The sequence below is a fragment of the Caretta caretta genome, chromosome 2 (genome assembly GCF_965140235.1).
Source record: "Caretta caretta isolate rCarCar2 chromosome 2, rCarCar1.hap1, whole genome shotgun sequence".
Taxonomy (NCBI): Eukaryota; Metazoa; Chordata; order Testudines; family Cheloniidae; genus Caretta; species Caretta caretta.
Window position 1 is genome coordinate 9573444 of NC_134207.1, and position 25302 is coordinate 9598745.

General features: G+C 44.6%; 1 protein-coding gene across 2 annotated transcripts in view; it reads left to right on the top strand.

Moving 5' to 3' along the window:
- The window catches only part of SLC45A4 (solute carrier family 45 member 4), a 142361-nt gene that overhangs the window by 24721 nt on the left and 92338 nt on the right, over positions 1 to 25302 (top strand). Inside the window, exon 1 of one of the 2 annotated variants that reach the window (XM_048841757.2) lies at positions 11908 to 12125. The exons of the other annotated variant lie outside the window; for it this stretch is intronic. The gene's annotated coding sequence lies outside the window, so the exon portion shown is untranslated. Of the gene's footprint in view, positions 1 to 11907; positions 12126 to 25302 lie in introns of those variants that run through there. 2 annotated transcript variants of the gene reach the window in all.

A 25302-nucleotide genomic window follows, 5' to 3' on the forward strand; every position in this document is an offset into this window, starting at 1 on the left:
ATATTTGTCAGAATGTGGGTAAAACACAGCAGGTGACATAAAATTCTCCCCCAAGGAGTTCAGTCGCAAATTTAATTAATGCATTATTTTTTTAACGTGCGTCTTCAGCATGGAAGCATGTCCTCTGGAATGGTGGCCAAAGCATGAAGAGGCATATGAATCTTTAGTGCATCTGGCACATAAATATCTCGTGACACCAGCTACAACTGTGCCAAACAAACGCCTGTTCTTACTTGCTGGTGACACTGTAAATAAGAAGTGGGCAGCATTATCTCCCGTAAATGTAAACAAACTTGTTTCTCTGAGCAATTGGCTGAACAAGAAGTAAGACTGAGTGGACTTGTAGGCTCTAAAGTTTTACATTTGTTTTGTTTTTGCATGCAGTTATGTAACAAAAAAATCTACATTTGTAACTTGTACTTTCATGATAAAGAGATTGCACTACAGTACTTGTATGAGGTGACTTGAAAAATACTATTTCTTTTATCATTTTTACAGGGCAAATATTTGTATTAAAAATAATATAACATGAGCACTGTGCACTTTGTCTTCTGTGTTGTAATTTTTATTGATATATTTGAAAATGTAGAAAAACATGCAAAAATATTTAATAAATTTCAATTGGTATTCTATTGTTGAACAGTGCTATTAATCGTGATAAGCTTTTTAATTGCGATTAATTTTTTTGAGTTAATCACATGACTTAACTGAGATTAATTGAGAACCGTAGTTGCTACATAAAAGTTGTCAACTGGAAAATTTTCAAGAGCACTTGAGGAAAATATCTATTGAGAAAATAACGTTTCTGGCAGGCTTTTGTGACCTCTTTTTCTGGTCTGACCAAAACCAATAACTGAAAAAGAGGGAGGAAAATGCATGAAACTTTCTTCAACCATAAAAAAACAAAGATTGAGTGTTCTGTCAGGTAAATTCCTGCATGAATGGGCCCAGTTTTTGCACCCCTGCAACACACTATGTAATTATCAGGGAGAAAAAGCCTTAAACCTCTTAAAAACAATTAATCTAATCTGTTGTTGACTCTTTACAGTGACGGTGTTTCCAACACCTCCCCAAGGAACTTATTAAATTTCCCAAAGAATCTTATTGATAAGAACCTTCTCTAGCCTAAGCTTTCCCTTCCTGTTTCGAGGCCATTAGTGTCTTACAAGTTTCTGAGACTGTGAATAATTCCCTTCCTGCATTAAAATTTGTTACCTTTTCATCTTCTGCTGTCCCTCCCGCATTGCTACTCCCAAAATTTTCTCTCTGGAGCTGGGAGAGAAGTCAGCTGCATCTGTGGGAGCTTTCATAGTCTGTCTGTGCTATGATTCAGGGTAGTGCTAGAAGCTTCTTGTTTTCATAAGCAGCAAGCTACATCCAAAGAAAATAATATAAAAGCCTGAAAATAATGGCCTGAAAGCCAACCAGGGAAAGGGGCCTTAATTTCCAGTAGGAAGTGCCCCTGAATGCAATCCTTTTAGCTTTAATTTCTGGTTCATTAACTATCAGCAACAAAATCAGAATTATGAAGAATTTTGGTATTATAAAGGGAGTATTGGGCCACGAAGGGCCTGATTTTCAAAACTGTGCACGTGCAGTTGGTGCTATTGTGCATGTTAATTGCATATCTAAATGAGTCACTGGCCTGCCTGTGTGTATATGGCAGTACTTAATTTGCATATGCAATTGCAATAACTGCACAAACAATTGCATGCACACGCAGCTTTGACAGGCAGGCATGAAAGGTCTGTATGCACTAGAAAACTGTACCCTAGCTAATTGAACCATTGGGACTGCACAGCTGTTAATAGAAACCCAGGACTCAGTGGTTTGATCAAAATCACAACTACACACTGGCAGGGCTGAGCTTTCTGGAGTCTTGAGTTACCAAAGTTGTTAGATATATTTAAGTTTCAGAGATGAGACAGGAGCCAAGAATTTCATAACTGGAAGCTCCAGGGCTGCAAAACTTGGCCAAATTTATGCCTCTAACATCACTATATTATCTTAATCCCTGGATTCTTTAAATACTATTTTTTCATTCTCTTGCCAATAAATGTCAATCCAGCTTGCTTTTCAGTTACTCAGATGAGGGTTCCTCATCTACTCAGGGGAGTATAAAAAACACCTGAAACTTGTCAACACAACAACTTCCACCATTGTTATGGTAAACCCACATGCTTTCTATAGCAGCATTTGACTTTGCATTTCCCTGGGCTGGGGAGAGAACAGTGAAGAGGAGATAGGGATGTTAGTTGGATATTCTGTGTTTCTGCACACATGCAGAAAGCAATGCACCTCAGCTAGAAAGACCCAGAAATTTCCAGAACAGGGTGTGGCAGTAACCTCATATGCTCAGAAGCTGTTTGAGGCTGTATAAGAAGTTTTCATTATGTGAGCAACCCACCTGGCTGGTCAGACGCTAGTCACCCTCTGAGAAATGAGCCAATCAGAGCACAAGGGGAAAAGGTTATAATTACAGGAATGACAGAAAGATTTGTGGATTCAGTGGCTGATCTGCCCAGGCCAAGAGATGTTTGTGCTAGGTCCCAATCCCTGTATTACTTTGGATACAGGTCAGTGCTATTCCACTTTTACCAGGGATGTTTTACCATTAGGATGTTTGGTCCACCACAGTGTGTTTTATGGACCTATAGGGAGACCCAGGGGAGCTTTTGTTACCCCTGGAGGCTACAGGGGCTCTGTAATTTACATTGAGGTATCAGCTAACTGCTTTAGATGGGATTCTGGTTCAGTTAAAGAGAGCAAATGGGGCAGCATTTAGTGAGGTAAGGATTTGTGGATTCTTGCCTGACTTCACTGAGTGTATGGAGAGAAGATGGTGCCTGATAGAGCAAGAACCTTGGAGAGAGCTGGAAAATGAATATTTTGTATGCTGATCCCAGTCCCTCTACCACTCTGTACAGGCTCCAGACCTGTATCACCAGCAACTGAGAGGACCAGTCCGCTATTAACCAAAGGGCTGGAATGCAGCTAGCTGTGGAGATCTCTGGACAGTTTGCTGACCAGGTTCTGAAGTGTTTGAAAGGACTGAGGTGCTGCCATTTCTCAAGCTCCAGATGACCCACGTTGCAGCCTATGGTCACCCTATAAAGAGTGAGAAATCATCTCGGAGAGAAGATCAGAGGCAATGTGTTTAGATCAGAGGTGGGCAAACTACGGCCTGTGGGCCCCTCCTGCCCGACCCCTGAGTTCCTGGCCCGGGAGGCTAGTCCCCGGCCCCTCCCCTGTTGTTCCCCCTCCCACACGGCCTCAGCGTGCCGCGCCGCTGGCCCAACACTCTGGGTGGCAGGGCAGCGCAGGGCAGTTGCAGAGCCACGGCCTGACCTGGTGCTCTGGCCGGCATGTCTGTAATGCCACCGGCGCTCCAGGCAGCGCGGTAAGGGGGCAGGGAGCCGGGGGGGTTGGGGGTGAGGGGTGTGGATAGGGGTTAGGGTGGTCAGAGGATGGGGAGTTGGATGGGGGCAGTGAGGAATTAGAGGAGGGGTTGGATGGGGTGGTGCAGGACAGTCAGGGGTGGTCAGGGGACAGAGCAAGGGGTGGTGGATGGTGTAGGAGTCCGGGGGGGGGGGGCCGTCAGGAGACGGGGGGCTTGGACAGGGCAGGAGTCCCCAGGGAGCCGTCAGGTGGCGAGAAGCCGTGGGGTCGGATAGGAGGCGGGGGCTGGGCCATGCCCGGCTGTTTGGGGAGACATAGCCTCTCCTAACCGGCCCTCCATACAATTTTGGAAACCCAGTGTGGCACTAGGCCAAAAAGTTTGCCTGCCCCTGTTTTACATGTATGTGTACTAAAGTATAGGTACTGTTATGCTGAAACCTTCTATCCGAAGGTCTGTAACAGAAACAAAAGGGGGGAAAGGCTGTATAAGGCACACTACTAGCTTTACTGTCTAATAGTGTGATGTTTCCTGGGGGTACCCAGGTTTGTGAGGCACCTCACTACCACCTGTCCCTGGGTGTGCCTTCCAGTAGTCAGTTCCCTGGCTCCACCAACCATAGGCAACACAAGCCCTCCCCTCTCAGCCTTATGCAGACTCCCCTGTCTGTCTGCATGTTAGTGATGTGAACACATCTACCCCCAAGCTCTCTCAGTGTTCAGCCCCTGGTCTGCTGGACACACACAGTATTCACAGATAAGCTGTTCCCAAAGGAACAGTACACCTCCGCTTACCAGCTACTCCTTTGAACACAGAGAGAGCTTAATACACAGCACTTACGATTTGTTTATAGTGAAAACAAGAATAAGTTTATTTAAGAAAGAACAGAGATTCAGGTAATAGCAAGTAGATAGTAGCAGCGGCGCCGACTCCGTGGGTGCTCTGGGGCTGCAGTTTCCACGGTATGCATCCGATGAAGTGAGCTGTAGCTCACGAAAGCTCATGCTCAAATAAATTGGTTAGTCTCTAAGGTGCCACAAGTACTCCTTTTCTTTTTGCGAATACAGACTAACATGGCTGTTACTCTGAAATCTTGCCTGAAAGAGATTTCCATCACCTTCTGGTGACTAGTCCCAACTCACAGACCTTAAGAACGCAATGTATGTGTACGTGTAATGCCAAAAGACTCCAGTTGTTAGCAGGCAGGATTGAACCTGGGATTTCTGAAGCTTAGTATATTAGTTAACGGCCACATGGCTCTTAGTCAAGGCTGTAGCAGACTCAGCAATCTGTAGTTTGACTGGGTGCCACTCGAGGAGGACAGAGCACCATGCCAAGCAGGCATGGGTTATATACTTCCCCTAGTTGAGGAAGCATGTCCCAAGCTTCAGAGACTTTCCAGTTGATATCCTGAATGAGCCCCCACTTGTAGCACCAACAGATCCCGGATGTCGGCAGGTAAGAGCAAATTTGAGACCTCTGAAGCTTAGTGTATGAGCCTCTACTGCATGAGCTAAATGCCACATGGTTAAGGCCCTACCTAATTCACGGCGATGAAAAACTGGTCTTTTGTGTGCTTTTATAGAATCATAGACTATCAGGGTTGGAAGGGATCTCAGGAGGTCATCTAGTCCAACCCCCTGCTCAAAGCAGGACCAATCCCCAACTAAATCATCCCAGCCAGGGCTTTGTCAAGCCTGACCTTAAAAATATCTAAGGAAGGAGATTCTACCACCTCCCTAGGTAACCCATTCCAGTGCTTCACCACCCTCCTAGTGAAAAAGTTTTTCCTAATATCCAACCTAAACCTTCCCCACTGCAACTTGAGACCATTACTCCTTGTTCTGTCATCAGCTACCACTGAGAACAATCTAGATCCATCCTCTTTGGAACCCCCTATACTGTAAAGATTTTACAGGGGAAACTAGTGTTTCTCAAATTGGGGGTCCTAATCCCAAAGGGAGTTGCAGGGGAGTCACAAGGTTATTTTAAGGGGGAGGTCGCAGTATTGCCACCCTTACTTCCGTACTGCCTTCAGATCTGGGTGGCTGGAGAGCGGTGGCTGTTAGCCAGGCACCCAGCTCTGAAGGCAGTGCTCTGCCAGCAGCAGTGCAGAAGTAAGGGTGGCGATACCATACCAGGCCATCCTTACTTCTGCACTGCTGCTGGGGGCGGCTCTGCCTTCAGAGCTGGGCTCCCGGCCAGCAGCTGCCACGTTCCAGCTGCCCAGCTCTGACAGCAGAGCCACCCCCAGCAGCAGCACAGAAGTAAGGGTTGCAGTACCACAACCTCCCCTATAATAACCTTGCGAACCCCCCCCCCAACTCCTTTCTGGGTCAGGACCCCTAAAATTACAACACCATAAATTTCAGATTTAAATAGCTGAAATCATGAAATTTACAATTTTTAAAATCCTGTGACCGTGAAATTGACCAAAATGGACTGAATTTGGTAGGGCCCTACAGGTGGCTCTTAGCCAAGGCTGTAGCAGACTCATCAATCTCTAGCTGGGCTAAGTGCCATTAGAGGGGGACAGAGCTCTACATCAAGCAGGCATGAGTTACGTACATAACTCCCTATGTATTAGCTGTACATACATCTTGCAATGATTATGAAGACCAGCATGACACAGACTTTCAGTAAAGATGTTACATTATTACACCCTTTGGCAAAGCAGTATGTAGACCTAGTAACTCCTATGCATCCTTGTACCTTCTGCTTGTCGGCATCAAAAGGACTCTGGGCCACAAATAGCTTTTGTTGAAAAGTTATTCATAGTATTCCAAAGACTGTTCACAATATTTATACTACTTACAATGTGCTCTGCCTGCATTAAATGTTTGTTTTACTCAGAAAGTGAAAGGTGCTCACTCTTTAAAATTTACTGTGGACTATTACCATCCATTTTATGAGGGTTTTACATACAATTGCCCTGATGTTTAACCCTGTGTAGTGTTTTCTGAAACATCCTGAAAAGACAGAACTCTGGCCTGTGCTTTCGCAAAGAGTTATGGCGAGGTGCAAAAGGACGGGGATTGAGTAGTAGTTATACAGCATATTGCCTGAGATCCCCACCCCCAATTCCTCCCCTCTTCCTTTTACCCCTCCCCGGTACACGATCACCAGTGGAGCAGCGCTGGTGGTGAATTACAGCTACGACCACTAGCTGAGATGCAGCTTCAAACTCTACACGCCAAGCAGTTTTCCAGGCCTTGTCTAAAGTAGAGAATATTACATCTGTTTTCCAGCTGCAAGATTTCATGACCATGCTAAAAATGCCCTGTCTGTCTTAGCTCCTATAATGTTACTAGTAATCAGACCATTTTCTACTGTAGACATCTATGGACACTGTAGACTTGGCACTGTTCAGTCAAGGGGTACAGATCAGATAAGGCTTGATGCATGGTAGTAACACAACGTCAGAAAAAAGAATAAAGTACTTCCTCCAAGAAAGACATTAGAATTATCTAAATTATCAAAACATCTATGTCTAATAATACTAAGTGTTGTTTAAACTCTTGTGGCTGATCAGGTTACAAGATAACCAGCTAGTGTGAGCAGGACCAAATACTGTGTTGCTATCACCCAGTGGAAAAACATGTTTTGATTTCTAATCAGATAGGCTAAAGCAGATTTTTGTTTTATCCCGGTAAAAATACATTTTTCTTTCCATGCATGCTGGGCCAGCCAAACCTGCTCTATGACCTAGTTTGGCTACAGAAGAGTGTAATCCATGCTTAAGCAGAGTTGTTTCCTTCTGATAGCATAGAAGGATCCAAGTCAGCACACAATTGGGAGTTCAGTAAACTCTTATGAAAACTCTAGTTTTCGGGCGTGCTTATGTAACACCGACAGATCATTGGCGGGCGGAATTGAACCTGGTACCTCTGGAGCTAAATGCATGAGCCTCTACTGCATGAGCTAAAGGTTATGTGGCTGTTAGCTAACGTAGTAGAGCACACTCATTAATCTCTCTCTCTAAGTGAGCTCAGTGCCACTAGATGGGACAGAACACCACACCCAGGAGGATACATTTACGACTGCTATTCAGGGCAGGGCTGAGTGAATAATGGAGTTTTAGGTTTGGGGGGCCAAACCAAAAAATTTAAAAATTCTGTTTCAATTCAAACAAATACATTTTTGTGACTTTTTCATTGAATTGAAAACTCAGAAATGCTTCATTCTGAGTAGTTGACTGAAAGCAAAAAAAAATTTCCAAGTGTTTCATTTCAGTTTGGCAGTTTTGGGTGTTTTTCACCCTTTTTTTTTAATTGGACAAATTTGAAATTGAAATGGCATTTTGAATCAAACTGTTGAAACAAAATGCTTTAATTATTTTGAAAAAAATTTCAGCTGGAACTATTTGTCTAATTTGATCTGAATTCAATAAATACTGTAATTTTAGGTCCTGAAAAATGCATTTTTCAATGAAAAAATAAATTAATCAAAAAAATTTCACTGAGCTCTACTCAGGATTTCATGGGGGAACAGAATTAATATTCAGAAGTTCTGGGGCCTGATTGTCTTCTCTCTTTCACAAGTGTAAATCAGGTGTAATTCCAGTTTAAAACTTCAATGCATGAGATCAGTGCTAGCATCGTTGTACTTAGACACTGGGTAGTAGTTTAGGCTTAAAATGTAAAGATTTTTTTTTTCAGTGTTTTGCAAAATCCACTATGAATAGAATATTTTTATTTTGCTTTCAATAAACTTTAAAGATCAGAGTTTAAATACTCCTGTTCAATACTGCAAATGCAAAAACAGTAGCCAAGAGCAACTATGTGACAACCAGGAAGTGAAACCAGCTAATCTAGTTGCATTGTACAGGCTGAGAGAAATAGAAGTAAACAAACAGCATAAATGGAGGGGAAAGTAAATTTTTAGAAATTCGGATCTCTCCTGACAGTGTTCTTTGAAGAGAAGAATGACTATATTAAACACTGACTGCAGTTCTCATAGTGTGTGTGTTAGTATTTTAATTGCTCTTAGCACATAGCTATTCATTATGTTACTTGGAGGCCTATCAAATCATACTGTAAACTGCATATTAACTGTAAACTGCATATTAACTTAATTCCTTGATGTTTTATAGTGAAGTTAATCATATACTGAGGCTGTAATTTAAAAGGGCAGGATAATTTTATGATGACAAACATAATTTTTAACAGTGCAAACCAGGAAAAATAATTATAGGCAAATCTCATTCTTCAGGGCATAAACTGATCTAGACAACTCATAGGTGGTAGTGACAGCAGCATAAGTCCATTACATTGCCTCATGGTTGATATCAGCAGCTGGCAGACCTGGCCAGTTGGAGCTAAGGATTTTGCCCCTTGGCCTTTGATGATTCTTGAGGGAATCCTTTATAAATTCCATCTCATAATTTGGCCCCTAAGTAAGAAACACAGAGAGAGGCCCACACATTCACTCTCGCTCTCTCCTGCTATACTAGGTCCTGTTACGACTTTTCTGTGTCTAAACAAAACACCTTTTGTTGGTTTACCCTGAGACTATATCCTGTATCTCAAATAAGAAAAATCTAGAATTTTCCCAAATGCTCTTTAGGAAAAATACTGCAAGATAAAGACTTTTTACACCAGTAACCCTTAGGTTCAGTAATTAAAGTGCTAACCTAATGACTGCATATTGGCAGCAAAAACACTAGATTAAAATAACCATTTTCAGTCTCCAGCCCAGGACATTGTGTTCCCTCCAATAACAAGAATCTGAAGCTTTTTACAAGATATTCCTGTGGAAGAAGGGCCACATTTTCAAAAGTGGCCACTAACTGTGCATGTTCCCATTTTCTGGGTGCCTAACCTGAGACACCTGAATTGGAGTTGTGGATGCTCAGCTCTTAAACTTCTTAATATCAAGCTCCAGTTGTTTTAAAAATGGAGTCATCTAAATTACAAGCCGCTTTGAAAAGTGATCTGTGTCAGACAATACTTTAAAAAACTGCCATGATACTTTCCTCCCCAGAGTTTGCAGACAAAACAATCCATGCGATTTAGCCCATTCTGTTGATTAATTAGTCTTTTAAAAACCAGGGCTTTTAAAGGACTGAGCAGTAGAGGCAAGTAAGGTTAAAATAATCTAGGCATGCCAGCATCTCATGCAAGCTATTCACCCCAGATCTGAACACTGGAGAATAATCCTCTAAATAATCCATTATCTCATGATAATGTTAAAACTTTTAATTAATTACTAACCAACTGTCTCCTCTTTTCTGTCCCTTTCCTCGTACAACATTTATTTAACTGTTTGGGGGTGAGGTTCATAAGCAGCCTTGTAAACCCCGGTCACCCACTAGCCTGAGGCAAGTTATTTCTTTTGATGTGCAAGTAAAATTGTATTATGCTTTTTGTTTTTCCTCCTAATAATCGTGGGAAAGGGTAGGCAAGTAGATGTTGGGTCGTGGCTGGTAAATTTTCATAACAGTTTTACAAATTACAGTGAAAATACCCAAGTAGTGGAGCATGGTAACTGATGGCTGTTTGACAACGAACCTACATTCAGCTTAATTAAAGCATCCCTGAACAAGGAAGAGACAGCAGTTCCATTTTGTGTCTCTAGATGGAGGGTGTCCCATAGAAAGCTGACAATGTCCTGGACCAGGCTAGAGATCTCCTGGTTTCTGATGTGCATACAGACTTGCCATTTTCCCACACTGTGTGATCAATGAAATGCATAAAACCACAGTGGCTTTTTTTGGTCAGAGTTTAATATGTCTCCTGCGCTTTCCATGACTGCAGCTCTTTGAACTTGTTTACACTTAGTTTGATTTCAAGATGGTAATTACTGAGCAAGAGGTGATTTGACCAATTAGATTACAATTTACTTTAACTTGCACGGTGCTGCTAGGAACAAATTTTGCCTATTTCCCTATTTCCTTCTTGCATGGGCATGTGGAGGAGCCCTCCTAAACTCATTCCATTGCTTGATGGGGAGAGGAGAGGGATTTCAGGAGGCTGCACAGGGAGTGTGCAATTAGGAATGCAACTCCATTGCAGCTCGCTGTACAGAAACTCTTTTGGGGTGAGACAGGTAAGCAGTGGAATCAGTGCATTTGCTGTTGCACAGATCAATGTACTATGGACCACATGGAACAGGGTCACGAGCTACAGAGGAGTGGATGGGTCATTACATAAAGTAAAACTATTTCCCCATGCTTATTTTCCCCCCTACTGTTACTCACACCTTCTTGTCAACTGCTGGAAATGGGCCATCCTGATTATAACTACGGAAGGTATTTTTTTCTCCTGCTGGTAATAGCTCACTTTAACTGATCACTCTCGTTATAGTGTGTATGGCAACACCCATTTTTTCATGTTCTGTGTGTATGTGTGTATATATACACACACACACACGTCTTCCTACTGTATTTTCCACTGCATGCATCAGATGAAGTGGGTTTTAGCCCATGAAAGCTTATGCTCAAATAAATTTGTTAGTCTCTAAGGTGCCACAGGGACTCCTCGTTCTTTTTCCCAAGTTCTGTGGGATTCTCCTGATCATCCCAGGGTTTGAAAACTGAAAAACTAAGCCCTGCTGTCCCAAAGGCAGCAGTCTCCATGGTCGTATCCGTATTGCTTTTTGTTATCTCTGTTAAGGCAATACCTTCAGTGGCAGCACTGCCCTGTGCTGATGCTGCAGTGTGAGACAGATGAGTTTGTTCACCAAGAGATGGCAACGCTGCCACTAAATCTGACTCTGGCTTCTCAGCCCTTGTTTTTCAATGGACTCTAGGGATGATCTTGTTATGAATAGCTCCTATCATTACTAAACTGTGCCCTTATTGATACCCTTGTATGAATTAGCGTGAGGTATTAAAAATATTGTACACAGTTTTGAGAGAGCTATATGACAAAGTATTTGGTTCCTTTAGGCTTTGCAGTTGTGTTTTTGTTACAGAGGCACAGCTGGCATGCGGGCCCTGGGCCACCATTCGCCCCTAGTCAGTCTGGGACATCCTCTTTCCCCCAAATACCCAGGCTAGGATCCCATGTCATCTAGTGTTTAATCTGACTCTCCCACCAGTCCTCATGCCCATTCACGTGACCCGCCATGGGACCCCCTTCTCCTTCTTGGTGCCCCTCCCTCTTGCTTTATCTCCCCTTTATTGTGAGGCCTCCTCCTTTCCCCTTCTTCCTCCTCCTCCGCCCTGGAGTGATACCCGGGCTGGGACACCCCCTCCAACCCCTACCCCGCTTCCATTTTGTGCCACCCCCTATGGCAGCGCCTCCCGCCCCTTCCTGCTTGCCAAGCTGGGCCCCCCCCCCCCACTCGCTAGGTGTACCCAGGTGCCCCCTCCCAGCATCCCAGCCTCGGGCCTCCCTCGCGTCCCTCAGGGGGGCCCTGGCTGGCGCGCGCGCCCCCGCCTCAGCGGCCGGCGGGGTCGCCCGCGGGGCGAGCGGTCTCCCGCAGGGCGCCCCCTCCCGCATTGGCTGCGCGCCTGCCCTCAAGCCCCGCCCCTGTCTGCATATTCATGAGCCCCGAGGAGGGGGCGGAAGCGGAAGCGTTGCAGGGAGACGGTTTCCGAGGAGCCCGGTATAAAGCGGACGCTGCTGCCCGCACCCGTCCGCGCCGGCCCGACCCGACTCGCCCCCGGGGAGCAGCCGGGACCCAGCCGCCCCGTCCTGACCGACCCACCTGCCGGAGCCAGCCAGCCACCCCCTCCGCGGCCACAGGGGCCAGGTACCGGGCAGAGGGGGAGACCCGGCGGCAGGTAAAGGAGGCACCAGGGGAGCTGGGCTGGGGCCGGGTGAGGCGCCGGGGGCATGGGACAGGTGGCGGGGTGAGGCGCCGGGGCCGGGGGCATGGGACAGGTGGCGGGGTGAGGCGCCGGGGCCGGGGGCATGGGACAGGTGGGGGGGGGGGCTGGGTGAGGGACCGGGACAGGTGTTGGGGGGGGTGGCTGGGTGAGGCGCTAGGGAGTATTGCAAGGGGGGGATGGGGCATTGGGACAGGTGGCTGGGTGAGGGGTGGGGGCGATGGGACCGGGTGAGGGGGCTCTGGGGGGGCCGGGACAGGTGGCTAGGTGGGGGGACTCTGGGGGGCATTGGGACAGGTGGCTGGGTGGGGGCGATGGGACCGGGTGAGGGGGCTCTGGGGGGCATTGGGACAGGTGGTTGGGTGAGGGGTGGGGGCGATGGGACCGGGTGAGGGGGCTCTGGGGGGCATTGGGACAGGTGGCTGGGTGAGGGGTGGGGGCGATGGGACCGGGTGAGGGGGCTCTGGGGGGCATTGGGACAGGTGGTTGGGTGAGGGGTGGGGGCGATGGGACCGGGTGAGGGGGCTCTGGGGGGCATTGGGACAGGTGGTTGGGTGAGGGGTGGGGGCGATGGGACCGGGTGAGGGGGCTCTGGGGGGCATTGGGACAGGTGGTTGGGTGAGGGGTGGGGGCGATGGGACCGGGTGAGGGGGTTCTGGGGGGCATTGGGACAGGTGGCTGGGTGAGGGGTGGGGGCGATGGGACCGGGTGAGGGGGCTCTGGGGGGCATTGGGACAGGTGGTTGGGTGAGGGGTGGGGGCGATGGGACCGGGTGAGGGGGCTCTGGGGGGCATTGGGACAGGTGGCTGGGTGAGGGGTGGGGGCGATGGGACCGGGTGAGGGGGCTCTGGGGGGCATTGGGACAGGTGGCTGGGTGAGGGGTGGAGGCGATGGGACTGGGTGAGGGGGCTCTGGGGGGGCCGGGACAGGTGGCTAGGTGGGGGGACTCTGGGGGGCATTGGGACAGGTGGCTGGGTGAGGCATTGGGACAGGTGGTGGGGATGGGACCGGGTGAGGGGCCGGGGGCATTGGGACAGGTGGTGGGGATGGGACCGGGTGAGGGGCTGGGGGCATTGGGACGAGGGGCTGGGACAGGTGGGGGGGATGGGACCAGGTGAGGGGCTGGGGGTGTTGGGACAGGTGGCTGGGTGAGGGGCTGGGACAGGTGGGGGGGATGGGACTGGGTGAGGGGGCTCTGGGGGGGATGGGGCAGGTGGCTGGGTGAGGGACCGGGTGAGGGGGCACTGGGCTGGGATGGGACTGGGTGAGGGGCCGGGGGTGTTGGGACAGGTGGCTGGGTGAGGGACCAGGACAGGTGGGGAGGGGGGTGGCAGGGTGAAGGACTGGGACAGGTGGGGGGATGGGACCAGGTGAGGCGCTGGTGGGGATTGGAAGCGGGGATGGGGCTGGGGGCATTGGGCTGGGATGGGACTGGGTGAGGGACAGGTGGGGGGGGGTGAGGGACCAGGGGCATTGGGACAGGTGGCTGGGTGAGGGACCAGGACAGGTGGGGAGGGGGGTGGCTGGGTGAAGGACTGGGAGAGGTGTGGGGGATGGGACCGAGTGAGGCGCTGGGGGGGATTGGGCTGGGATGGGACTGGGTGAGGCACCAGAGGCATTGGGACAGGTGGCTGGGTGAGGGACCGGGACAGGTGGCTCGATGAGGGACCAGATGAGGCGCTGGTGGGGATTGGAAGCGGGGCTGGGGCTGGGATGGGACTGGGTGAGGGACCGGGACAGGTGAGGGACCAGGGGCATTGGGACAGGTGGCTGGGTGAGGGACCAGGACAGGTGGGGAGGGGGGTGGCTGGGTGAAGGACTGGGAGAGGTGTGGGGGATGGGACCGAGTGAGGCGCTGGGGGGGATTGGGCTGGGATGGGACTGGGTGAGGCACCAGAGGCATTGGGACAGATGGCTGGGTGAGGGACCTGGACAGGTGGGAGAGGGGCCAGGGGCATTGGGACAGGTGGGGGGCTGGGACCAGGGGAGATTGGAATGGGGGATGAGACTGAGTGCATTTGGCTGGGATGAGACCGGGTGAGGCACCCGGGGCATTGGGACAGGTGACTTAGTGACGGACTGTGACAGGTGAGGGGGGAACGGAATGGGACTGGGTGAGATGGAGGGGTGGCTGGGTGAGGGCATGGGACTGGGACAGGTGGGGGGGGAGCAACTGATTGAGGGACTGGGTTAGGACTGGGTGTAAATAGACAGGAGGGGCGATGGAGGGTGATGGGAAGGTGGCTGAGGAAGTGTGGACAGAACAGGTGGAGGGGAGGGGAGGTAAATAGGTGGGTGATGAGGTGAGGGGGGTGGCTGACAGGTGGGGGGTGTGGCTGGATGAGGGGCTTAGGAGGAAAGTGAAGGAGTTGTTTTGCTGGATTAGGACAGCCAAGCAAGTGAGGTGCTGGGTGGAGGGGATAAATGGGGAGTGAGGTGCTGGGGGGCTCTGGGGCATGGGACATGTAAAAGCGAATGGGGGCTTTTGGTAGAGGAACAACAAGGGAGGGGGAAAGGGCTGAGGAATGACAGGTGGAAGGGGAGGTCTTGCCTCATACTAGGCCCCTGTGGGGGTAAGGCACATAGTTTTGGGGATGGTAAAGGGTAAAATGGGGAGGTGGAAGGTGAGGTAAATGGACATGGGGCTGAGTGGTGAGACGGTGCAGGAGATGGGGCTAAGAGGAGGAAGATAACAGAACAGCGAGTTGGGCTGGATGACAGTGTGGGTGAGGAGTAGGAAACAAGTGGTTGTTACTGGGGTAAGACAGATAAAATAAAGTGAGTGGGTGAATGGAAAGGGGAAGATGAACAGAAGCCAGAAGAGACAGGTACTGTAGATAGGAGGCCCCAGTGCTGGTTTTGGTTGGTGTGGGAGATGAGTTGTTTTGCAGGGTTCTAAGGGTGTGAATTTGTCCTTGAGCAGCCAGGCTATCAGAAACCTGGAGTTGGTCTTTTTTTCCTGTTAAATGTTTGCATGCTTTAACTGTAACCAGATTTAATCCTTTTATTTTCATGAGAGCAGATTTCTGCTTAATTTATCACCATCCTGGTGGAGAGAAAAGGGAAATGCTAGTTGCTGAATCCAGTAAGAGGTTACAGTAATAGAATACTTCTCTTCACTTCCAGAACCTGATGATCTTTGATAGGTTGAAACTTGAACTGAGTTGCATCAATTTAAACTCTTGAAGAAAAAGTTAATACACAACTACCTATTATAAAAAGTTCTTAAGGTGGCTAACGATGGACGTGGTGCTGTTGGAGAAACTTCTTTATGGAAGGTGAAAAACGTGCTGCTGACCTTGAGATTGCCCCAGAAGAGGCAGTGTGCGCTCTTTGTTGCAATAGAAACAACGCAATAAGTCCTGTCACTTTCTATGTTATCTGTTGGGAGAGTGTCTCAGCTGGTGTCTTTAATTAGTGGGTAGAGAGAATGAAGACTTGGCTGTGACTCAAGTTTGGAGGCAGAGGGGGGAAGTCTAATGTTGCTGATAGTGACTAGTAGGAGGGGTCAGGAAAGAAGCTTAATAAAAATATTTCAAGTTGTCTGTCATGCTAGGTGAGGCAATATTGAATAGTTCTGATTCTGGCCACAAAGAAGGAGAGGTGTGCCCAGCTCAGAAGTGGACCTGAAATGAAGTGGATTATAGGGAGTAGGGTAGAAAAACGATCTAGAATTTCAAATATCCATTAGGAGTGTAGTGGCTGAAGAGAGCTCACTGTTACAAGTGTGTATGGTCACAGTAACTTGCATAACATGCTGTTCTTATATTAACTTGTCTAAATGTTATCTGCTCCACATTCACTGCCTGGCTCAGACAGTGCTGCTAAAATATTTAATGTTTGCAGTGTTGTAGCCATATTGATCCTGGTATATGAGAGACAAGGTGAGTTAGGTAATATCTTCTATTGGACCAACTTCTCTTGGTGAAAGAGACAAGCTTTTGAGCTACACAGAGCGCTTCAGGTCACCTCTGTGTAGCTCAAAAGCTTGTCTATTACAACAGAAGTTAGTCCACTAAAACAATTTAGTGATTGCTTCATTTAAAGTGTGAGTTGGTGGATTATTTACCTATTTTTTGCTTTGCAACCTGCAAGATTTCTTAAGCAAACATACGTGATTGAAATGTGAGGGAAAGAATCACTTTAAGCTGTGGTATGTATTCTCTAGCATCTGCAGTGGATCTTAAGGTAGTACTGCATACTGCAGTGTTTGCAGGGAAGCAGTACCTACAAAAGACAAGGTCTGCTTGTTTTGGTTTAATTATTGTACTAGAAATCAATGAATACACTATCTCCTGGGATCTGTTTTAAATTGCACTAGTAAAGTACAAATGGAAAGTTTTGAAACGACTTGTTTAAATATGTTTATATTTTAATAACAGACAATTTTTAACAAATGTTTTCTTTTACAGAAAAAATATACTGTTGGCTTATAATCTTAAGATTGACTCATCAGTCTTCACAACAAAGGAACCTGCCTTGTTCAGGCTTAAAGCAAATCCAGGGATCTTTACATTAAGTAGGCTGCCAAAAGGCACATGAGGGAATAGATATGAAAATGACTATAATGGTACTGTCAGCTGTTGTCTTAGAAATAATACACTGGAACCTCACATCCATAGCTTTAATCTGTGGTGTATAGGTTTTAGTAAGTTGTTTGTTTTTTAACTTAAGTATTCAAGAGAGACTTCATTACAGTAATGAGCAATTGCATGACCTAATAGATAGTTGCATTAATTTAGTAATTTATATTTCTTAGTTAGGTACTTAGATTATTGGAGGCGAATCTACATTCAAGTCAGTTCAGGTGTCCTTGAATAAAGAAGAGGCTGTAATTTTCTTGTCTCCATATAGGTGGGAGACAGAATGTAGACAACTGAGGGGCCTTAAGTCAGGCAAAAGAGTTTCCTGTTTTGTGTACAGCCTCTTTCTGAGTTGTGTGACGTGTGCACTCTCCAGTTTTCTATTGAACTCCTGAAGGGCAGAGGACACTTCATATGTTTGCAGGTGCTCACATTTATTTAAACACTGAACTCTGGTGATATGAGCTATGTCTGCAAATTGTTCTTGTTTATTTGGTAAATGAGTCTTCAATTGTCACACTGATCATAATTAAAATAACTTAATGGCTTGCCTTTTGAAGCTGAAATTTGTTTTCATTAGCAGTTGGCTGATTTATAACTGAATTAGATTATCTTGTATATACCTTCTTTTTGTTGTGCATTGCTTTAGCTTGATAGAAAATTTCACACATGAAACTGGCTTTAAGGATAAATATATAGCATATTTTAAAGACCGTTTTCCTTGTTATAGCACCATAAATGATTGAAACAGAAATGTTTAATCCAAGTCTATGTAGCTTCTGATCCTTGGTTTATTTGTCTTACCTTAATTAATGAAAATAAACCACTCAGTTTCACTTCCACTTCCTAGTTCTCATGTATAAACACAATGATGCAACACTTGGGTTACTAATAGTGGGGAAAGAACACTGGCTTCCCATTAGAATTTATGTAAATTATGGTGACATTATTGATTTTGAGGCTTTTTGTGTGGCTAGGAAAAAAATATGAAAGCTTATTGGCTTACATATTTTACAATTTTCTTTAACACTTTTGATCTCCATGTTTTGCTTGCCCTTTTGTGTTTTGTTTATACCCTTATTCCAAAAGGCAAATATCACATACCCAAGTGCTGGAGTGGGAATCGTTTTGTTGTAGGGTTGCTATTGAGTACATGGTAGCTGTGACTCTCTTTAAAAATAAATCAGTCTGTACTTTTTCTTCGGGTGCTTGCCCCCGGATAATTGGAATTACACGACCTCTGTAAGAGATTAGACTAAAAAAAGCTTGAACATGGACTTGGACTTGATGACATTGCCATAATTATTAACTTACTGGTTGTGACCTTGAAAGATGTAAAATTACTTTTTGGGTAGACTTAACAATCTTAAACTTGCCAACACTATTGTAAGTTGAATCTTTCCCGTGTCATTAAATATAAACTTCAATATTTATTACTGAAAATGCATATGGATCAGCAGACACTACAAAAGGTAAAAATTTACATAACCTTGATGCCAGAGTACTTCTGAATATTGACTATAAATAGATGTTTCAAAAAAGTTCTGATACGGAATTGTGCATTGAAGGTTAATGCAAATCTACACTTTTTTTTTTTTTTTAAGAAAGTAAAAGATGGAAACTTCTCAAGTTTCCACTTCCTCAGTGTCCAAGTTCCCATAACTCTAAAGAGACTTACTGGCTTAGTATGGGCTTTTTAATATTTGTTTAGCCACTTGCTCTGTTTCAACTTGGAACATCTGTATTGTACTCAACACTGCCATTCACAAACTTGCATCACTCTCTGAATTAAATGGCAATTATCTGCGGTATGAATAAATGCCTGTGGCCAGTACAAGAAGAAGATTTTGTTCCATGTTCCAAAAAGGCAATTAAGATCTTAGTTTAGAGATGATGGTACCTGATTCTGTATTAGCAAGCATCTTAACAGTCACATTGATGTAAACAACTACTCCAAATGGTTGCAAACTTCACAACCATTTGTCTTCCATGATCACTGAGGCCGAGGCAATTAGAAGTCATCCCCCTGCAATATGCTTGCAAACAATGGTTTGGAGCAGGGGTTCTCAAACTGGGGGATGGGACCCCTTAGGGGGTCTCAAGGTTAATACATGGGGGGGTCACGGGCTATCCGCCTCCACTCCAAAGCCCGCTTTGCCTCCAGCATTTATAATGGTGTTTTTTAATGTATATGGGGGTTGCATTCAGAGGTTTGCTATATGATACTGGTGACCCATTTCAAAGTTTGAGAACAGTTGGTTTAGATGTAGAGACTAAGAGTTTAAATGGTCAAGGAGGAATTAATCTGAGAATGCTTGTTTGCATCAAAGAATTTTTGCATGCCTGTGTTGTGCTTGTGGCCTTGCTGAATGGAACTTTTCCTCTTGGTCATAACACCTTTAAAATCCAGGCCTGTAAAAACTATTCCAAATGATAGGCAGTTTGATTAATCCATACTACTTTGTCTTAGTCCAGTGTGCCTGGCTGTGTGAAACTGTCATTTATTTTGCAGACAAGATCAAACAAATCTGAACTGACTTGACAACATTCCTGTGGGGTTCTCCATCCTTCAATAACTAGCATATTCTGCAAGTCCTTACATATTGCAACTGAAATTCCACTCCACGCTCAAGCATGAAAGTGTAATTCAGGCGAATACTTAAATTTATTTAGTGGAGATTGTGAACATAAACATAACATAAGAATGGCCCTACTGGGTCAGACCCCAAAGGTCCATCTAGCCCAGTATCCTGTCCTCCGACAGTGGCCAGTACCAGGTGCCCCAGAGGGAATGAACAGAACAGGTAATCATCAAGTGATCCATCCCCTGTCACTCATTCCCAATTTCAGGCTAGGGACACCATTCCTGCCCATCCTGGTTAATAACCATTGATGGACCTATCCTCCATGAATTTATGTAGTTCTTTTTTGAACCCTGTTATGGTCTTGGACTTCACAACGTCCTCTGGCAAGGAGTTCCACAGATTGACTGTGTGTGTGAAGAAATACTTCCTTTTATTTGTATTAAACCTGCTGCCTATTAATTTCATTTGGTGACCCCCTAGTTCTTGTGTTATGAGATGTAGTAAATAACACTTCCTCATCTACTTTCGCTACACCAGTCATGATTTTATAGACCTCAATTATCTCTCCTTAGCTCTCTTTTTCCAAGCTGAAAAGTTGTGCACATGTAAGTTGAGTGACAGTGTCATCAAAGCATCTGCCAGTGTTTCATTTCTTGGTATAACTTCATGTGTGAAGTATCTGGTTTTGTTTGTGGGGTTTTTTTTGGGACCCCCTGTCAAATCAAATTCTTTACTGGGCCAGTGAGTTACATCTCTAAGTAACTATATACCTTCCAATTTGACACATCATGCTGAGGTACCATATTTGTGTCAATTTGGAAAGAGCTTTGTGATTTTTCTCCCCCCTCCTCTCCCACCCACTTCTGCTCAAACGCTTCCAAGTCACACTGACAAACATGCCAAATTTTATTCTGAAAGCTAAGTTTGCTAAAGTTGACCCTCCTAGGGTGAAAACACTGAAATAACTTAAACTCATATTGCTGTGCATTCTGTCTATTATAAAACTTTGCTCTAAGCAGTGTCTTTGCACTATGCGATCTAATTAGATTTTAAAATCAACCCTGGACAGCTGCTGAAGCTGCTCCTCTTCACTTTAGAGCTTGTAATAGTTAACCACACATCTGTAGGTTCAAGTTGTACTGCTAGAATTGTGCTGTGGTTAGGAGTGTGCACAAGGACCACCCAGAAACTTCAGGAGATAAAGGATATGGCTTCCTACTTCCTATATAGCATGAGCTTCTGAGTACTAATGCTAGTACTCAAGTCTTTGCAGTTGCACTCTTTCCTGGTGTTGGTGAGTCTCTGAAATCATGAATCGTCTGGGACTTGGGGAGGAACTAACTTTCAATGTACATTACGATATATGTGTACAACACTTCCAGGACCAGCTGCAGAGATTTGTTGTCAGAGGATCTCTGCATCTGAAACAGGTTGTATTGGCATATTGCCAGTTTGTCGAGCTTTAGGGCATAACTTAAGGCTCTTTTTTAGTTTTAACTGGTTTAGCTTAATGTGAAGTTCCAATTTATTTGTTTTGGTTTGTGGGTTGACTTTTTGTATTAACATGCCATGCGAGGGAATGATGCTCTCTTATGATAGTGGCACTAAGACTATTAACTTATTTAGGGTGACATAAATAACTTAAGCCCCTTAAAATGTTGTTTTATTATGTGCACTTGTGATAGGTGATGTAAAATTAAATACCACTTAAAGTAAAGATGGGTAGGTTCACTTTCCTGGATCTTATGCCCTTGTCTAGTCAATGGGCACTGGCCATTAAACACAGCAGTGTCAATTGCATAAGTGGTATGAATTAAGTTAAATAGCTGCATTGACATTTACTAGCCTTCACTGCACACTAACACTTTATATTGTGGTAGAGCCTAGAGGCCAACCAGGTTGGAGTCCCATTATGCTAGGTGCTGTACAAACATAGGAAAATGATAGTCCCTGCTCTGAAGAGCTTGCAATCTAAAAGACAAAACAGGTAGATGAGACAAACGCGCATTAGGGTGGAATGGGGAGGTAAGGGGGGAGAACAGGTAACAAAAATGGGATTTGGGCAGTTCTTAGCCAAGAAGAAACAGAATGAAAGATCATCTGATCAAATAAGGATTGGTAGTAATACTTTTTTTTTTAAGCAGAACTATAAAAAAGTATATAAATGCTAATTGTGTTAAGATTTATCAATAGCAAAAACTTAAAAGCTTAGTTAATAAACTAATGTTGCTGGGAGATTGACTGGAGTCCTTAGCTGGGTTTTCTTCCTTAACTCAGTTTCTTCATTTTGCTTTAAATAAGGGCTCTGTTTTTGTAGCTGAATATGAAACCAGTGTTTTGCTGACCCTGCTTTTTCTTTCTCCTCCGTTAGCCAGCCTGGGTTACTTCTGCATGCAGTACTAGCTCATTTATTTTGAGAAGCTCAAAAACAAATCCATTATCACCCTTGAGTGCCAAATAAATGACCTAGCTGGGGACTGAACCCAGTGTGCTGGGTTTTTTTTTGTTTTGTTTTACAAAACATTACTGCTATACTCACACTTGAGTTATTTTTCTTGTTCTTTGTCCTTGAATAGGTGATCAGATTGTCTGGACCATATCCAGAAAGCAGTGGTTGGGTCACTTGATGTCTTATTACAGAACAGTAAAACAGACTTCTGTGCCAGTTAACTTCCTATTCCTTCTAATATTTTTATACACAAGCAGCATTATTGTGAAAAAATACTTCATCTTAAAGACTGTGTAACAACTCCTTTTTTTTCTTGGTGACTTACAGAAGGAATTTATAGTCTCAAAGTACTGGATCTTTATTTTCAGACCATAATGGACTTCGTAGATTCTCAGGCCAGAAGGAACCATTCTGATCTAGTCTGACCTCTTGTATGGCTTGTGTCATACAACTTCCCCAAAATAATTCCTAGAGCATCTCTTAGGAAACCCATCCAATCTTGACATTAAAATAATCCGTGATGGAGAATCAACAACCACCTTTGTCAAGTTGTGCCCTTTATGAAATATTTTTCCCCATGTAGTACTCATAGACTAATCAAATCAACCCTTAACCTTCTCTTTATTAATAATGTCCAACCTAAACCTCCATTGCTGCAATTAAAGCCCATTGCTGCTAATCTTCTCGGAGGTTGAGAACAATTTTTTTTCCTTCCTCCTTGTAACGACCTTTTATGTGCTTTAAAACTCTTATCATATCCCCCTTCAGTCATGTCTTCTCCAGACTAAACAAACACAATTTTTTCAGTCTTTCCTCATAGTTCATGTTTTCTAGACCTTTAATCATTTATATCAACATCGTTCTTGAATTATGGACACCAGAACTGGAGACAGTATTCCAGCAGCTATCGCACTAGTGCTAAATACAAAGGTAAAGTAATCCCTACTCCTTATCTAGATTCTCCTCTTTATGTATCCAAGAATTGTATAGCTCTTTTGGCCACAATGTCTCGCTGGTCGCTCAGGTTCAACCTACTATCACCACAACCCCCAGATCTTTTTCAGTCACTGCTTCCCAGTATAGAATCCTCTATACTGTCTGTAAGGCCTGCATTCTTTGTTCCTAGATGTATGCATTTAGCCATATTAAAACACATTGTTTGCTTCTGCCCAGTTTATCAAGTGATCCAGATTATTCTGTACTAGTGACTTGTCCTCTTCATTATTTACTATTCCTCCGGTTCATGTCCTCTGCAAATATGAAAGACAAAAAAAATTGATTTTAAGATCAGAAGGGACCGTTGTGGTCCTCTAGTCTGACCTCCTGGGCGTTGCAGGCCACAGAACCTCACCCACTCCTGAAATAGACCCCCTAATCTCTGGCTGAGTTAGTGAAGTCTACAAATCATTATTGAAAATGTGAAATGGCATAAGGCCAAGAACTGATCCCTGCATGATTATGCTGGAAACCCACCCTTCTGATGATGATGATTCCCCATTTACAATTACATTTTGAGACCTATCAGTTCACCAGTCTGATTAATTTTATCTTTCTAGTGTTTTTTAAACTTACAGAAGTCTAAGTCTCAACACTTAGCTGATGAAGGCAATAACTTCTGCAAAAGAAGATATCAGGTTATACAGGATCTATTTTCCATAAGCCCATGTTGATTGGCATTAATTATATTATCTTCCTTTAATTCTTTATTAATCTAAAATATCATGTTAGCCACTCTATCTTGCCTTGGATTGATGTCAGGCGGATAGTGGCTGATAATGGAAAGAGTTATCATATGATGTATCTCTTTCCAAATGCAGAACAAACTTATTGAACTTTTCTGCATTAAGTGTACCATTTCCATCTAATAATGGCCCAGTACCATTGTTAGGATTCTTTAGATCCTAATGGACTCTGGCCATTGTATCCCTTATCAATTTTCTACAATTTCTAGCTTCTGCTTCATATTCATTACTATCAACTTTCCCTTTTTTCCATTAATATAGATAACCAGGTTTGGGGGGAAGTGAAGGTGGCTATTTTAACCAACATGGCCTTCTTCCACAACTCTGAGTGAGACTTTTTGGGCATCAGGTAAAGTGTTCTTAAACAGTTCCCATTTATCATTCACTTTCTGATTTTTTTTTTTTTTAAATTCTTCCTCTTGAAGATTTGACTCCAAATTTCAAAGCTTGAAAAAAATTGTCTTAAGGCCATTGTCTTATGAGTTTTAATATAATTTCCCTGTGTTGTTGAATGCAACACTTTTTTTTTTTTTTGAGTTAGTAAGCTGTCTTCTAGAATATTTAGAAGTTGCAAGGATATGTTAGTACTGGTAGCATGAGACCCACAGCATATGTCACCCAAACTGTAGTCCCCCACGATCCTGCAGCTCTTTTCCTGTGCATTATAGATTGGTATGTAAGGAGCTGGTTATCCTGCTCCCTAGTGTGATATGCTGGCTTGTCTTAGTTTGCATAGCAGACACCATCTTGTGCTTCATATGTCAGAACATTGATCCATAAGCCTTCAAGATCATTTTCATCTGAGATCAGTGACTTGGAAACAGGTAGTGCCACCTTGACAATGCTACTCTTTTCCCTTTTTGCCCACTTGATCCTTCGTAATACATTGACTTTTAACTCTCCAACCATGGGAGTCATCCCACCAGGCTTCAGTAGTACCAGCTAGATCAAATTTATGCCAACTCCTCATGTTTGTTACCCAGGCTTCTAGCATTGATATATAGGCAGTTATAAAATTTCTTCTCTTCATGGCCTTTGGTTCCTTGACTAATCTTGTTCTCAACATCTCAGTCTTGTGCTGGATTCATATCTTCCCCCTCTTTACCCTCTGCTTTTATTAACACCTTGACTACTGTAGCCAACCTGTCCCTCAGAAGATTGGCCCACCTTCTATGGGGAGATGGGGCTGTATAATTTGGATGGACTCTGCTTTAATAGAAGGTGAACCAGTGTTCCACAAAACTTTCCAACCTACCCAATTTAGCTAGGTAGCAGTTCTATTCCAGAATAGCCTGCCTTCTGTTTTAGGAGATTGCTTGGATGCTCTTCAGCATGCTTCTGAGTTTCCCTGAAATCTATCAACATGATATCCCACAATGCAGTGTCATTAATGCTGATATGAACCATCACCAGTGGATCATTTCCCTTGGACTTCAAATGCCTTGGCTCCAGGAAGGCAGCACACTGTCCTGTTGTCTGCCTGTCCTTTGCAGAATGTTCTTTCAGACAGCCTGTGGAAATATAATTCTAGTGTAATATTGCTCCCCCGGGGGGGGAAGAAGATGCTCTGTGCAAATATATCTGTCTGTGCAGATAATCTAGTATTGTCCCAGAGGAATGATTCAGCAGTCTGAACTGTTGCTGCTTTGACTCCCAAGAGTTCAAAAAATAGAAAACCCTCAGTGCTCACATCATATTGAAGAGCATGCACTCTTATCTAGTGCACATCCTATCACACATGTCCTGGAAAATGCAGGACAATTGAGGTGGGAA